The following is a 16,677-nucleotide window of genomic DNA, read 5'->3' on the forward strand; positions in this document are numbered from 1 at the left end:
GGAAAAATGGACGCGGCAGCCAGCGTAGCCGTCCACGTCGTCCTCGTCCTCGTCTCCGTTCCCGTCCCCGTCCCGGTCCCCGTCCCCGTCCCCGTCCCCGTCCCCGTCCCCGTCCTCGTCCTCGTCCTCGTCCTCGTCCTCGTCCTCGTCCTCGTCCTCGCCGTCGTCGTAGTCCTGGAGAGAAGTAAGTAGGGAGGGACGAGGGGGCAGTGTTCGGTTGGCCGGGCTGCTTCCGTGTATTCCGGGGGTGGTTTTGGTGCGCGCGCGCACCGGGGTTGCGCCGTGGTTTCATCTCAGTTTCGCAGCCTCCCTTCCGCGGTCCGCATCAGCTCCGGCTCTCGCCGCTGGCACAGAGGTGTGTCGTTTTATCCGCGTTCCCTGTCGTCGTGACGCGGCGCGACGTGCTCGCGTCCCTTAACGTCCCGTTCTCGTCGATAATCCGCGTGCACGTCCATTGGATGTTTGTCCGGGATTAGGAACAGCTTCCGACGAGGTGTACGCGTCTCCCCGTCGAGTGGGAAAGTCGCGCGAGGATCGCGGAGACAAGTGGCAATTGCTCGTTCGTCCTTCGACGTGTAACTTCCACGCGCATCGTTCGGTCTCTGTCGTCTTGGCCGTCGGAGTATGTTATCGTGCGATAGGTGATCCAACGACAACTGACCAGGACAATGGTGTGCGATGCGGAGGTTCCCACGCGTGTAACTTGGTAAGAATGCGACTGGTTTAAGCGACGCGCGTGCGAGCTCTTCGAGCGATCGGTTCCTCGATCGTCGACCGGGCTGACGGCAGGTTGATTCCTACGGTGGCTACCGAACGCCGCAGGATCGAGCATTGATTTTTCCGCGGTCCGGGCGCCGTGTTTAATTATCATCCGTACCGCCGCCACTAAATGGAACATTGAACGCGAGAGAGAGTACCTTTGTCGATTGTACTCCCTGGGGGAAGCACCGTAATTCCCGAGTTCTAACCGGTGCGCGGCGCGGCGCGGTGGCCGGGACGGTAAAGCACCCTTTGAGCCCTTGTCCCGTCATTACGTGTAATGTAACTTAATCGCCGGGAAATCGGTCGCTTTGAAGGCCCGCCGGGACAACTGCGACCGACAGCGGACGGCCAAGACGCGCCGTAAGTGTCCGCGCCGCGAGGAAATGAAGCGAAGACGGGCCGTCCGTGTCGCTGGAACGTATTGCACATGCAAATCGCGCGAAACTTCCCGCGAAGCGGTTTTACGAGCTCGAAACGAGCTTTTCCTCTGGTAGGGCTCCGGCGAGCCGTTCACCGTCCCGCCGCTCTTTTTCTTTCCGTCCGGGAAAGTTTCTTTGTGCTACCCGGTACCGGTCGCAGACGCATCCAGCCGCGAACAACGATTAATTCTCTCCCCTCGCCCCGGACGAGGCGGCAGCCATCGAAATCGTTCGGGTAGAATATACTTTAAAGCTTCTATGAAGGAGGCTTGGCTCTTCTCTCTCTATCTCTCTCTCTCCGTTCCGCGTGCATCGTTTATAACTCGCTGCGGACGCGCACGAAACACACCCGTACGAACCGTGTTTCCTCTTTTCCTCCGCGCTCGGCTGCCGTTTATTAAACGGACGCCGATATTGATGCGTTTGATTTATGGCCGGTACTCCTTGGACCTTTATGGATCTGCCGCTGCAGTTTCCGCGACGTCGTTTCTATTTTACTCGAATGTCCTGCGTTTCGCATTCGGAAGCTTACGGGTCTCGTATGGATAACCAGTTAGCGTAGGCGAGATTTAAGTAATCGGCACGATGGTCCGACAGAAGGGCGAATCGTGAAGTATCGAGGAAAATGAAATCTCTGGACGAAGTGGTATTATTATTTTAACACTAACCGTACCGGCACTCTTCCTACCGCACCAGTCAAGCAACCGGCTGTAAATTAAAGATGAACAAGTTAGACGATACATGTACGGTAGTGGAAATAGAAAGAAAAGGCAAACGTTGCAAGACTGGTTAATTGGACAATATAGGAGTTGATATTAAAGTTAAATCCTCGAAAGTGAACTGAGAATTTTAAATTCGGTCCTTTGACCGGTTCCCGGTACAGTTAGTGGTACTAACACTGCATCGTATAATATCGTAATAGAATGATTCAGAGAAGCTACCGCTTTAAATTTAATCTGATAACTATTTGACGACACAGCGAGGAAAGGGAAGGACGGATTAACCGGAGAAATTTCAGGGAACCTTGAGGGGTTGAAAAGACGAACGTTATACTCAAAAGAGACGAACGGCGTCGACGGGCGACGAATGTTAAGCGAAACAGCGTTGTAATAATAGGAAAATGTATCGAGGAGCGACACAGATTACGAGCACGACGATAAGTGGCACGCAAATCCAACCGGCGTGGAACGATAACGTAGCAGATTGGCGCATAGAGAGATTAGCGCGAAGCAGATCAAACGAACGCGTAAGCGCATCGCACAGTAAACTGGAATCGTAAGAACCCGGACTAAATTCATATTTTCGTTATTTTCATATCAGTATTCACGAAACAACCTGTTTCCGGGGTTCTTGGGTTCACAGAATCTGATTCTGGCATAATTTTTTTAATAAGACGAGAAGCAACCCTTATAAAACTACCCCTATAGCGGATGTATCATCCCAAGAAACTGAAACTTCGTCAATTGATTCAGAAAGTGATTTTAAGTACAAAGTGCTACACAGACATAGCCTCGAGACCCAATAACTCAAGAGTTATTGTTAACAGAAGATAGAATTCCTGTTAACTTCGACGTTTGAGCGTCGTGAACGACATTTGAAAGATTGCAAGCTCATAAAATGGTAAATACATATCGATTTATTCGACTAGATTCGAGCTAACCCTTATCCCTAATCGAAATACAGTAAGCAAAGTACGCCGATCTCAAAGAAAACAGAATTCCTCTAGAACAATCGTCTCTCTCATATTCGAAGCTCCTCAATTAATCTAACGACCTCCCGCAAACGTTAAGCACATCGTCAGTTATTACACACATTCAAGCACATCCGATAAAAATTTCATGAACGCTCGAGAACCTCAAAAATTTTAATTCACTCCCGCTTTGCACGGTTCCCGTCCACGGATGCGTCGCCCGTAAGAATCCTCTAAAGCGTGGGTGGACAGTTCATCTCCAATTCGCGTTCAACGGCGCGGAACACGCGTACGCGCGCACAGGTTCGAAAGAAAGGCACGCCGCGAGGATCCAGCATAAAAGTTAACAAGACATCGTTGCCGCGATCGGTTCCGGGACAACCGTATTTTCCGTCTAATTGAACCAGGGCAAAGCGAATTTCCATTAAACGATGCATCGACGAACGTCCACTCGTTTCAAATAATCAGCAGTCCCGGCTGATTGTCGATCGTCCGCTGCCCACCCCACCGGCCGCTGTTCCGGGCCGTCGATTTACGATGCACTCGCAATTACTAGATGGTCGATGGGCGACAGTCGAATTTGCGTAGTCCGGCGTGTCGTCTACACGCGAATCGCGAGCGTAGTTTTCGTCGGAAGCGCGACGACCGGCGAGAGGAGCGAAGGCGCGCGCCATAATAAGCGAATAATTCGCCCGCGAGCCGCGCCGCACCGCACCGCGCCGCGCCGAGCCGAGTCAGCGCCGAAGTAGAAGCGAGCGCATCGGGCAACGGCGTTTCGCGTCGTTCCTTTGACGAATTACCGGCCCCTCGCTCCGCGGTTAACTCGATTTCCACGGCGAGGAAAAGTCCGCCGCGTTTTACGGCGGGCCAGCCAACTCCACCGCGAAACGCCGCGTTCCGGAGTTCACCTCCGCGCATCGCTTAATGACCCGCCCGTTTCTCCCTTCGTCCTTTCTCCCCGCGTTCCCTCTCTCTCTTTTTTTTTTAATTGCTTCAGCATTTTCCCCATGTTCCAGGCCGCCTCGCCCCGGCTCGCGAGCCTCATCCCGCGTTTCAGCCGACCGAGCTTTTTAGCTGCGCCCCGTCGAACCGCAGCCGTGCTTTCCAACAATGCGTCTACACGATTCTTTTCAATTTCAATTTCAATTTCGTCCTCGTACGTACGGGGCGCCACCGTAATCGCGGCCCGGCAGCGGCTCAGACGAATCCTCGGCTTTGACTCTTCCAGTTCGCGGTTTACTTTGGACATTCCTGCCGAACAATCGTTTGCCGCGGGAGAAAGCGCTCCTTCGCGGCGCGCTTTAACGCCGAGCCGTTTTCGAGCAATGGCTGTTGCCTGGTTGCGTGTCCCTTTTCCGGGACACGTACGATTCCGTTAATGTACAAAAATTCTGTACTTATAGTGTTCCTTTTGAATTGCGCATTTATTTTAGGATATTATTAACACGTTGTACGCCGGATAAATTTCAGCTACTAAACACGCGAGCGTATTGATACACTATTAAATCAATCAAACCGAAATGTCTAACTTACGAGGAACAATAAGGATTTTGTAATTTTACTTAGGATTTGTGGTGTACATATATAAAATAATATATTAACGTAGGACTAGCAATTAAACGGCAGAATAAAAATCCCGCATTATCGCGGGACCGGCGCGCAATGTGTTAAGAATATAAAGTGCACCGTATAACAAAGTTTCTTTATGAAATATTCAAGAATAAAAACAACGTAAAACTAATAGAGGAGGTACCATGTAAATACCACTTGGCCGGGGAACGAGGTCTAGGCGTGTCGTTTTTCAAGCAAGGAACGTTTTAACGGTGAACACGAGCACTCTCGGGCAGTGCGTTAGCAGCTGGTAGAAAACGAGCCGCGTTAGGATACACGTTTAACGAGAGAGGATCGTCTTGATACTTCCCCGGTCGCTTTGAACTCGACGCCGCGCGACGAATCGCTTCCTGTCCAGTTGCGTCACGACTTCGCGATTACCCGGTATAATTATACGGAGCGGCAGCGCGGCCGGTGTATATCGTTGCACAACTCGGTAAACAGTCTCATCGATTGATCGGTGTCCGTGCGACGACGCGTCCGCTTTTATTTATAACGCTGACCCGTGGAAAGTTAGAAAACTGGTCGCGAGCGGCTGCTCCCGTGCCAATATCCCCGGGTCTAATGACTCTTTGAAATGAAATTTCCCGCCGGGCAGGGGCGGACGTTTGTCTTTGTCCAGCGCGGGGCCGCTCGCACGGCCGAATACGTGCAGCGAACGACCGCGGCCATAAATTTCCGCGGCGTCGATCGCCGTCCCGTCCCGATCCACTAACGGATCGAGCCTCGGCGAGGGATCTCCCGATAAATGTTCGCATGTTAATGGCAGACACGGGCTGCACGACGCGGCGCGCCGCGGCGCAGCCAGTAGTGGCGCACGCGTCGCGATTACCTTTGAATATTTCAACCATTCGTTTGCCCGGCGAAATGGCTGACCCGAATAGCGAACGCGAACGCCGCGCCGGCTGCATCGAGATCGTCAGCGCCACGCGATTTCCCGAAACGATTCTCGCCGGCGAACGACGAATCGGCGCGCGTCGTTTCCCAACGAGCGACAAACACGGCCGGCTGTAAGACGCGGCCCGATTTATGTCGGAATTTATCGCCGTCGGACTTTCCCGTTTTACGGCCCCCCGAACGCTACCGACGCGGTAATAGAACAAAATGGAACAACCGCCGCGCCAATAATAATAATGGCTTTACGCGTCGGGTGTCGGCCCGCATTGTGACGGTACAATACGCGAAACTGTGCCCAAGGAATTTCGCCGGCTGCCTCAAGCGGGGAGTAACGAGCTTTGTCCCCGTCTGCGCTCCCTCCCCCGGCGGTTCGCGTCCTTCGCGATACTTCGAAGCTTTTCCTGTCTTCCCGCGGACCCTTCTGTCTCGCGTCCTGACGATGGGTTTCATAAATTATTCAAATCAGGCGCGAACGCCCGTGTCTACGGAGCAACCTAACGCTCCCACGCACGTAATCTGTTCACTGGTTAACACGTTGGATTTTGAGGCGCGAGGTATTTCGAGGGTAAACATAGATTGAGTTAGAAATAGCTGGTATTTGTTGTTACAATTCTCACGTTACACCAGTGGGCACATAATATGGAACTCCTGATTCGAGAAGCTCGCCAGCACGAGAGGTGTGCACGTTATTCAATGAAATCTCCGACAAAACACGAAGAAATCAATAACAATGCAACAATCTGATTACTTTCGAACAGCGACGAACAAACATGTTCAACAAATCAAACAAACTTATCCCATCTATACCAAGAAATTCTCTTTAATTCATCTTTCGGATAAACCTTCTACCAAACTCAACGCTTCGCATTCAACGAGTGCTTAATTAATATCCAACTATCAACCCAATTGTCTTCTATTACTAACGAAGTGTTTCCCAAATTACTGCGTTCCATATTAGGCGTCGTTACCCTATCTGCTTACCAGACATTTCCATCCCACTCCCATTGCACTCGTTCCCAAGCAACTTTAATGCCCGCCGTGACAGTGAACGCGTTAAACCGTTTCCGAAAGTTCCGCCGCAGTCGATAATCGTTAGCCACCTCAACGAGGAGATCGACCGGAGCCTCGGTCCCGGCTTTGTTGTTTCTGATCGTGCACAGGCCACCAGATTGTTTCCTTAATTTCCGTACTCGCGGAACAAGGCGTGGCGCAAACAGATGCCGCTGGTCGAGAGATTATCGCGCGGCACCGGGGAAAGTTGCAGCCGGTGGTTGGTCGAGGAAACAAGATCAGAGGGGTGGTCTCGGTGCGGCGAGTTGTGCCACGCTCTTCGGCCGAGCACTCCTTGACCTGCACTTCCTCTCTATTATCGCTCGCCGGCTTCTCCAAGCCGCCTGTACCGGAACGTTTACCATCCTCCGACGACACACCTCCGCGTCTTCTTCGGATCGAGAGCTTCCGAAAGACGGATGCTGGCAGCGGTGGCTAAAGCCAGCCTCGCCGGGGCGAGGGGGGAACGTGGCTCCTTTGATGTGCAAAAAGCATCTGTCGGATCGTCACCCGGCGCAGTCAGCAGTTTAACTTAACTGGAACAAGCGGCGCCGAGTGGCCCTTGACCTCTTCTAACCACTTTCTCGTTGTACGATCGTTCCGGAGTGGTCGTCCCGTGTTTAACGTTCTCTCGTCTACCGTTTCTGCCGAGCCCTCTTCCGCCGGCTCGCGATTCCCCGCCCCGGGAACGGCCGGTCGCGCCAGAATGCGAGCGGATCGCCTCCGGAGAAATGCCGGGAATCTCGGCGACGATTACACGTATACCCCGTGTCGCTCGGCAGAAGAATTCACGGTTTTTATTGATCACGCGTAACCGTATCGACTAGCAGCGTACATCGGTGTACCTCGACTTACGAGCTCGTTCCAGTTCGAAATTCCGGCAAGTTCGCGGGAAGTTCGTGCCTCGGAGCCCAGTTCTCTATTATATTATAACTCGAGGTTATAAAAGCGTCGCGGTTCGTTTCTGGGAATTGAGTTCGGATCTAAAGGTCCAAATGGAGTACGAAACGAGGTCGTACGTCGGAAAGTTCGTATGTAGAGCGGCTCGTAAGTCGGGGTACCACTGTAATTGGAAATCGGATGAGGAAAGATGGAAGCTGACCAATTATACGTTCCTCCAGGAGTCTTCTCCCGAGCAACACGGGGTACTTAACGCGAACGATCCGAAGATAACGAATAAAGTTCGCCCGTCGGTAGCTCGGTTCTCTCGAAAATCCAGCTCGAAAATTGATCGGGAACGCGCGCGTTAGTTTTCGCGAGAAGTGGAAGAGGCGAGCCATGAACAGACGCGCTGCAGTCGCTTCGCATTCGACGACAGTTCTCCCGGAAACGAAATTCCGAGCGGTAAAATTTTATTCCCCTCCTTCGACGCGTGTGTGCCCGCGGAATTACCTGGCGCCGCGTCACCCGGTGCACAGTGTCTGGTTTTCATACGGGCGCGGGAAAAACGCGCGATAAACCGCGCGAGAATTTACGGGTCGCGGTCTGATTTATTTCGCGCTGTGTTTAATGGTGTCGGGCCGAGAGAAAAATGTAGTCTGAGCAAATCTGTGCGGGCTCTGCCGGGTCGCCGGATGCGCCGCGTCGGAGGCGCTCCGGCTCGATGTACACCGGAAAGGAATTCCGTAATTAACCGGCTCCGAGTAATTAACGAAAACTTCGGCAGCCGGCAGCGGCAGGGGAATCTCTTGAACTTCTCGCGGAATCGACGGTTTCCGGAAAATATCTGGGAATTCGAAACGGCGCGACGGAAACGGCGCTCGCCCCGACCTCGCCCGCCCCTCGGCGTGACTTTATTAATTTAATTAATACGTTTCAGTTGTTTCCGTTGTTCGCGTGCCACTGCCGGCATAAAACTGTTCGTTTCGATGTATTTCACGGCATAGTTAGCGGACGGATTGAAATAACCGATTCCTGATTCTTTCATAATTATTGCGGAGAGAGTAAATCGTTCCTTAACCTTTTGCAGTACGATTTGATAAAAAAAATTGTGCACGAGAGAAGGATTTTGTTTTGATTAACGAAGACACGTTTCATATGATTCACACATTTTTTTCGTTGAAAGAATATTAATTGAAAGTAATGTAGCACGCTGTTAGCTACCACGCCAATTTATTCTTAATTAGGAGCTGTATAAACTTTGTGCAGAAACACGTTATCTGTAATTTTAGTCGTACGGCGAGTGTAGCTCGTCACTTGGCAAGAAGTAACGACGGGCTGTGCTCGTAATTTCACCGCAAGGGCTGAAGGAATTACTAAAGAAGTTAATTTAGTAACGTGCAAACTAAGTCGATCGAAATTTCGGCTCATACGCTTGATGTTTCTATGAACGAGCTATACATCGAATTCCGTGAACGTGAAATTAATTTACACTCGACGTTCAATGCGCGTCTAAAGGGTTTTTTTCAATCAAGCGCTCGCTATCGATACATCGAGTTTCCATTAGAAGACCGTCGGCCCGAAGTCTTAGCCAAGACGCTGCATCGCGTTGCACCGCGTGCACTTTGCGGGCTGCGTGCACGTCCGACAAACTCCGGCGAGCTTGTCTGGCAAGCGGTACACGTGTTACTCGTTGTGTCCGACACTCTATTCCAAGGCGTTCGCCTCGCGCCGGATCCCTGATTATACACCGTCCGGTTATCCGGGATTCCGTAGTAGTTCCAGCTTCGCCAAGCTGTTTAGAACTCGGAAAAATACAAACTTACCGCATATTTTATGGTTAAGATGCTTCTCTAGTAAAGAAGGAGCCAGCGTAGGTGTTGTTTTCCGTGGTGGTCACCGGCGACCGACGCCTCTGAATCGCTGGGAAAGAATAATAGCAAGAAAATCGACGTCGAATGAAATGATTTAGCAATAAAATTGACTGGACAACAGAGTAATATGAAAACCGTGATACGAAACTTTATTAATTACATCTACTGTCATGTATTTCGGTTACGAAGCAACAAGGAATATCTCAAAGAACATTGAGAACTCTGTTAACAGTCATCGCGGCAACGTTCGAGCCAGGAATGTTCCATTTTGTTTCGACGTTAAAAGCGCTGGCATTGTAACGAGCAATTGGTACGCACATGCCTCAGGAAGGTCTCCATGGAAATTTGAATGGGCTAACGAACCTCGGTGAAAGTTCCGACAGAGGAATTCCAGCGGTGCGCGCGAAGCACGGGCGCGCGTCATTTTACAGAATCGAAACCGGCAACTCTATTCCTGCCTTCAATCGAGTCGCGGAGTGCCTCGTGCGTCTAGCGCGCGCACACACGCCCACACACACACACACACACACACACACACACAGAGAGTCGCACACACAGAGTCGCACACACGGTTGTCTTTCATTTCATTAGGCGCGGAGGGCTCCTCGAAGCTGTACAAAGCTGGGGAATGCTTGATGGAATTCTCAGTGAATGCCGCGAACGTTTCCGGAACACTTTTGCGAGCGGAATTTAACTTTAAACGGGGCGGGTCGCTGTGGATTAAGCGAGATCGATGGAACCGTCGCGCACTCGAGTATTTACGTTTGCCCGGCTAATTTACGGGACAAATTAGCAGACGGCCCGATAAGAAATCTCATCGGGAACTTCTCGCGACAAAAACGCGCCGCGCGTGTCTTCGCGTTTTCCGCGAGAAGGCGTCTCCAATTTCCCAACGAGCGTTCCGTTATGCTCCTTTGACAGTGGCTCGCAACCGATTTCCGTGCCTCCTTCGTAATGAATTCCGGGGGCCGACAATTGTCGCGATTACACGTCGCGGATGCGGGACGGGACATTAATCGGAACTAATCCCCGACCGAGCGGGTATCCGTTTCACCTTGCCTCCTCGCGCCGCGCCGGGTCCGACCAATTAGACTCGGTTTCCTGCCGATAACCGTAATTCGATATACCCGCGGATCCCACTCGGATCCGCTTAATCGGTCTCAGTCGCGCTGCGACGAAATTTGTTTAGCCCCGGCGGCCTGATTGCCGGAGACACTGCCGTGGATCAACCGCGACGTTTGATCGGCTCTTCCCCCGAACTTCCGTTAAACGGGTTATCGGGAGAAGGCGGCGAACGCTTGGCGAGATGACATCGATAATTCCCGAAGAATGGAACTACAAATTGAGCGGCGGCGAATCGAGCAGGGGAGCGAAAGGGTCGAACAGTGGAACGCGTGCTCGCTCTCCGCCGCGCGAGCGTTGTTCCTTTTACGAGGAACACGAGGAAGACCGACAATTGGTTCCGAGGCGCGACACATTCGAGTCAACCCTTTGGTGTCTAGAATCGAACGAGGAGCCGTCGACGCGGAGAGTCGCAGCAGGATTTAAAAATCGGACGACCTTCGCCGGTCCTCCTTCAACTTCCGTTCCACGGGAATCGCATTTAATTGCGAGGAGGAACTCGAGCGAAAGAATGCTCTCCCCGAGGACACGTGGGAGCGCGAAACTATTACACGGTTCTAACTGCAGGACAGTTTCCTTGAATTTACGGACGAGGAAAGTTTCGAAAGTCGGCGCTCCGATGGAATTTCATTCTAATCTCTCGTTGTATTTCACGATCGATGCTACTATCGTCGATCGGTCGAAACTTTCCTCGGCCGTGTTTTCGCACGCGTTTCCCCCGCCCCCGTGTTTTCCGACATTGGGAAATATAGAGGCGCTCGGGGAGATGGAAACGACGTGTTCGCACAGACGCTAGAGAAGTCCCGGAATCTCATTTCGGCGAGAACGCGCTATCCGATACTCGACGCCGTCTTTTCTTCATCTATCTCCCCTTTCTCTTCTCCTTCTTCTCCTCCCTCTTCTTCTGCTGTTGCTTCTTCTTCTTCTTCTTCTTCGTCCATGTTGTTCGATACCTGCTGCCTGGTCGGTCGACGCGTTCCCGGCCCTCCGCTATAAAACGTTTATTCCCGGTGCTCTACGGGGGAACGTTGCGGCGTTGTTGCTGCGTTCCTAACACGGCATTCTGCGGCGATCCTACTAGTTCGCGTGGGACGAGGATTTTCAGGTCGCGTTCAGCTGGCCCGATGGAATGTCAGTTTGATTTAACGCATCGGGGAAGGCTCTATTCCCATCGAAAATGTTCGCGCGGAGCTTAATCGAATCGTTCCGCGTTGTTATTTACCCGGAGCTCTCGGTTTAGAATTCCTTCGCCGGAGATTAAAACATTTTTACCGTGCCTTCGTTTCCGTTCCGTTCGATTCTACGTGTTTCCTTTCAACGATCGACCATTGAGTTATAATGGAATCTCGCGGAGTCTTTAATTGTACGGCATCCAGAAATTCGTGCGACTGAAAGTTCGGTCTCGGGCTGACGGTTTAACGGAGAACGCTCGACGCGGGACACAATAGTCGACGAGTTCGGTATGGGACGAGTTGAGTCGCTGCACCCGCGACGTAACTGTAACATAAATTTTCAGCCCGGCAAACAGTTCGTTTGCCCTTTGACCGAGCTCGTTCATGAATCACAGCCTGCCTGCCGATTCGACAGGATTCTGCGCCACGGGCTATGCGGCTCGGCGAAACATTCCGCTGTAATATTGCTGCCGAGAGTTTTCCTGCGGCGAAAACGTGGTTGCCCCGTCGACGACGAACACGTACACGTCCGCTTAAATTTCATGAAACTCGGGAGCCAGTGATGAAATTTAAACGGGCAAGGTATGGTCTCTTTTGTCAGGAAAACTCGAACACGTCTCGACGATGTGGAATACATATCGATAGATAATATCGATAGATAAAGAAAATTGCATTTTCAATCATTTTCATCTCATCCTTATAAATCTGACATCAATCGACTCCTGGGATTCTTCCAATTGAAATCAGTCCAAAATTGATTATTTATGTTAAACGAGTGAAATTAGTCCGATTTACGTCTTGTTTGTGCTTTAATCAAAAGAATCTTAATTACTCATTAAAGCTACAGTTACAGAAATAAGACGAAAATTACTGCAAATGAAATTTTTCTTATTTTATGTTCACTTTTCGTAACCACGGCGTCTTATCAATCTGTGCCTATCTTCTCTTTCATTGTATTCATTCTCTATTCTTCCCTACCGAGATGAAGCTCCCTCAAGGACTGAATAACGGAAGACCAGCGACGAGTGTCGGAACATTAACCGCTCGGATTTGTAAAATTTAAGCGAGCTGTACGTCGTACATCCCGCATTTGAAACAAATTCACGTGAAACGGTTCGAACGATCACCGAGAAAACTTGCGCGGTCCGTCGCGCGAATGAGCGTAAACTTGGAGGTCTCGCGAGGCCGGCCATGCGTTAAAGGCAGCGCGTTTCCACAGAAAGTTTCACCCTTTGCGTCGAACGGGTGGCTACGCCTTGCCGCGGCGGCGCGGATCCAGCCGGAGGCTATTAATTATTGGAAACCCGGGAGTCTGACCAACGAAGATCGGCTCGGGGCTTTTCGTCCTTTTTCCACGGATCCTCCCGTTTACGTTCGCGTTCGATATTCGAACACAAAGCTCTGTAATTTCCCGCGACGCGAGCGGCCGTCACAGGGAACGGATTTGCATCCGCGGGCCGCACAATGGAAACACGAACCGTCGCAACAAAGCACGCGATAACACCGGGAATCGTAATTGCGATAGGAGAGGCGGAGAGCCGCGCCGGCTCTATCGGGATAGACGTTCACCTGCTCGCTCGCTCGCTAGTTCTCTCGCCGGCCATTGTTCTTCCTCCTTTTCGTCCGTGCCGGCCGATCGGCGAATTATTAGGTAAATGAGGCCCTGTTAGCCGTCAGAACCCGCGAATTAGTTGCTCGCAAATTGCCCCCATCTTCGGCGGTGTTTCCGAGCGGCGAGTCGCGCGGGGCTGGCGGCGCGGCGCATTCAAGGTTTCCGCGTGATTTAGCCGGACGACTAACGGAAACGAACGGAACGGTGCTCGCCGCGAGCAAGGTAATACTCGGAGCTAGCCCGAGAGCCCTTTGTTCAACCGGTGACTCCCGCGATCCAGCCGGAATCCCGGATTTCTCTCGGGCGTCGACATTCTTCTGGGTTAATACCGGGTCGGGAGAGCGTCATTCAGCCGGTAGACACGGCCAGTGCATCGCCTCCTCGGATTTACATGTTGCGGCCGAAGTGCATCAGCCCGGCGAGCTGTTCGCAAAGTTACCCGAGCGATTTATCATGCGCGAGGGGAAGATCCCGACCGCTTTTCCTCGACGCCGTTGAAAGTAAATTTCTCTCGGGCGCGCGAACAATTTTCGTTTCTCGCGATCAATATTTAAAACGCGTTCCCCGATAGCCGAGCGCCGCCGTGATTTATTTGGCGCGTGGCCGGCAGGGGTGGGGGGGATATATTTTCGGCGCAAACCGAAAAATCGGTTGTGCGGCGGGGAGAGGTCGCGATTAAATAACAAACGACGGAGCGCGCGGAGCGGCGGTGCGGAGCTCCGCCTTTGTCACCGCTCGAGCCAGCATAATTCGACCGTTTCACAAGGCGCAACGAGTCCGTTCGGTTTGTAATTAGGGCTATTAAGCTCGGAAAGGTCGCGTAATTGGATTGGTCATTGATTACTTGGTGCTCGGCTCGCGTGCCGCGCCTCCGGCGATCGATCAGAAATCCGCGGATTAATTAATGAAGCTTGTTGTTCGATAAATCCACCGCGGAACCCTCGTGTTCTCGGGGCCACACGCGCGCTCGCTGCTTTTTTTAACGGGCAACAAATATTTCGAACGCTCTGCAAACGGAATATCGAGGATCGATATACAGAAAATAGTTAATCAGGGTCAGTGCCGTTCACTGTCCGCTGAAGATATAGAGAAGAGAGAAGAGAAAGAAAGAGAGAGAGAGAAAGAGAGACGGAGCTAGACGGAAGGCGATGGGAGGGACGGCAAAAGTTAATTATAAAGCTGGGCTCGCCGCTGGCTACCTGTATCGGGGATCAAAGTCAAAAACGTTCTCTCGCGATCTTACCAGCAGGCGCACTCTCGCGAAATTTATTCGGCGCAACGGTATATACGCGGGGCGCGCGCACCGGCCACCGGCAAATTAATTAACAGTTTAATTAACTAATAGCGAGGAGTCGTCGACCCCGTGCACCTCCGAAACTTCGCGTTCCCGCGGCGACGGCACCGGGGGGGCCAGGATACGCGTTTATGGACATTTTTGAGTGGCCGCGCGCCGAAACGAAGGCGTTGCCACGGCACGGCGCCACAGGTTTAACGAACCTAACGGAATTAATGCCGAGAAAGTTTCTTATTAACGCCGCAGATGCGGCGATTTGCGTTTAGCCAGCGCGCAGGCCAGTTAGTAACTCGAAAGGCCGAACAGCCGGGTTCGATTATGCAAATCGCGGCGATCTTCGCCGGGTGCCGCGTTACGTAATGCGCTCTCTCGCTCGCTGCAACCATAACAGCGAGGCAACGCCGGTCGAAAGAATCAGCTACGCTGGAAGCGGAGAGCGGAGGCGCGGACTTTTCATCCGCTTACGTCCGAGCGAGCCGCTCTCCTACACGGACGCCCGGTTAAGCTGATATTCTCGCGAAGATGCATGACGTTACCCCGACGCCGCCGCCGCGGAGAATGTAAATTTTCATTAAAATCTCGGCTCCGCCACCCACGTTCCAGCGGCTCCGCGATGCTGCCGCTGATTGCGAGCTAGGCGGCGTCCCCTTGATTACGCGGCCCGGGAACTCCTGGAATCTTTGTCTCTCTTCCGTTCCGCGGGATTCAAACGTTTTCTTTAGCAATTCGCGTGCCCGCGGAGCTACCGGTTGATTGTGAAAGCGTCTTCTGGGATACCGTAGCCGAGCTACCGGTTCGAAACCAGTTTCAAGCGTCTATTAGGTTGTTCCGTAAGTTCGTGCCGCGGTGTGTTAACCCCTTGCTTTACGATATCGCGGCGGACAAAGGTTTCTAAGTTTGGTTTGATATATATATATATAAATGTTAGTCGGTTCTGTGGAGTTTAAGTGAAACGTTTTTCTTGTTAACGATTTGTAGGGTTTAGAGGAAAATGCGGGTATGGAACGAGCACGGAATTTTTCGGTTTACTGGGCCATTATTAATGATGAGTGGTTCTAACAAGTGCGAAATTAAATTGTAGGGCGAGTGGTTAATACCTCTCGCGTTACGTTTTGTAATTAGAGAGAAATACGAGTTCGGACTGTTTCAGTTTAGTCGGTGGAAGGTATTTCACAGCGACGAGTCGTGAAGTTGGAATTTTCTATTTAATCAAATGTTATTTTATACGGTAGGAAAATAAACGATGCGAGCTTGTGGGACGAACTAATACTATTCCACAGGAGAAACGAGATGATTCGTTTTTTTTTGAGCTCGTCAGAGGAGTCACTGAACAGAGGCATCAGCGTTTCACTTAGGAGATTACCCCACCAGGAGTCTTTGACACCCGAAGAGTGCTCGTCCAGCGTGTTTTTGCCTGTTCGCTCGTTGAACCCGGCTCGTGTGAGCACGTTGTCGATTAGGATCTGTATTGTGCTTTGATCTAGATTAACACGTTGACCGCCACGGTGGTCACCGATCACTGAATTACTTGAGAACAATTACAAGAAGAAAATTCATGCATCAAAATACTCAGTTACGTAGATAGCTAAATAATAATTTAACCCTTACAATAACTTACTCCTTTAAGAACGAACGTCTACATTTTGGAGAGATCAAATTTTCATGTTTGTATTACCAAGTTCCAAATAAATGACTCAATTACTTAAACAGCAAGGGATCGCCACGTAGTTTCCACTTCTTTAAGCGACCGATATAATTTAACTTCATCTACTAAAAGTTTAGTACTTTTCAAACTTCGCAGCGGGTTAAGAGCGACGACACCAAATCGCTGTTAATTAATCCCAATTTGCGTTCATTATAATACCATAAGTAGCATTAAACGCTCTAAATTCTCGCAGCCAACGTGTTAAAAGGTAGAGCTCGCGCCATCGCTGGTACAATCCACGGACAGCAGCTCGGACGACCGTTATCCGATAAGAACCCTAGAGAATGCATTGTTCGGGGCGAAACTCGTACACGGAGAATTTCCGCGGGACCGGCGAATCGGCGAGGCCAATAAAAGAGGTCGCAAAGGAGCACGAGCGTCACGGTGATCACCGTTAGTTCCTTGCTCCCGTTGAATCGGCGAACTTCCGCGGCAGGAGTCTAATAAATTATAACCGGGAGCCGGCCGTCCCGAGCGTATTCCGGTCCGTCACAAAAGAAGCTCCTCCCCCGGAGGAAGGCGCGGCAGTTCGAAACTCGCCGAATCGTTTTCCAATCCGATTAATAATTTCGCCGCTTGTTACACGGTTA

General features: G+C 51.4%; 1 protein-coding gene across 2 annotated transcripts in view; it reads left to right on the top strand.

Annotated features, from left to right (window-relative positions):
- The first annotated feature begins 9 nt into the window (after nt 1-9).
- LOC116432128 (uncharacterized) overlaps nt 10-16,677 on the top strand; it is a 79,414-nt gene continuing 62,746 nt past the window's right edge. For both annotated transcript variants that reach the window (XM_031988516.2, XM_031988517.2), the window contains exon 1: nt 10-706. The gene's annotated coding sequence lies outside the window, so the exon portion shown is untranslated. The remainder of the gene's footprint in view (nt 707-16,677) is intronic.

This window comes from Nomia melanderi, chromosome 1, assembly GCF_051020985.1.
Source record: "Nomia melanderi isolate GNS246 chromosome 1, iyNomMela1, whole genome shotgun sequence".
Lineage (NCBI taxonomy): Eukaryota > Metazoa > Arthropoda > Insecta > Hymenoptera > Halictidae > Nomia > Nomia melanderi.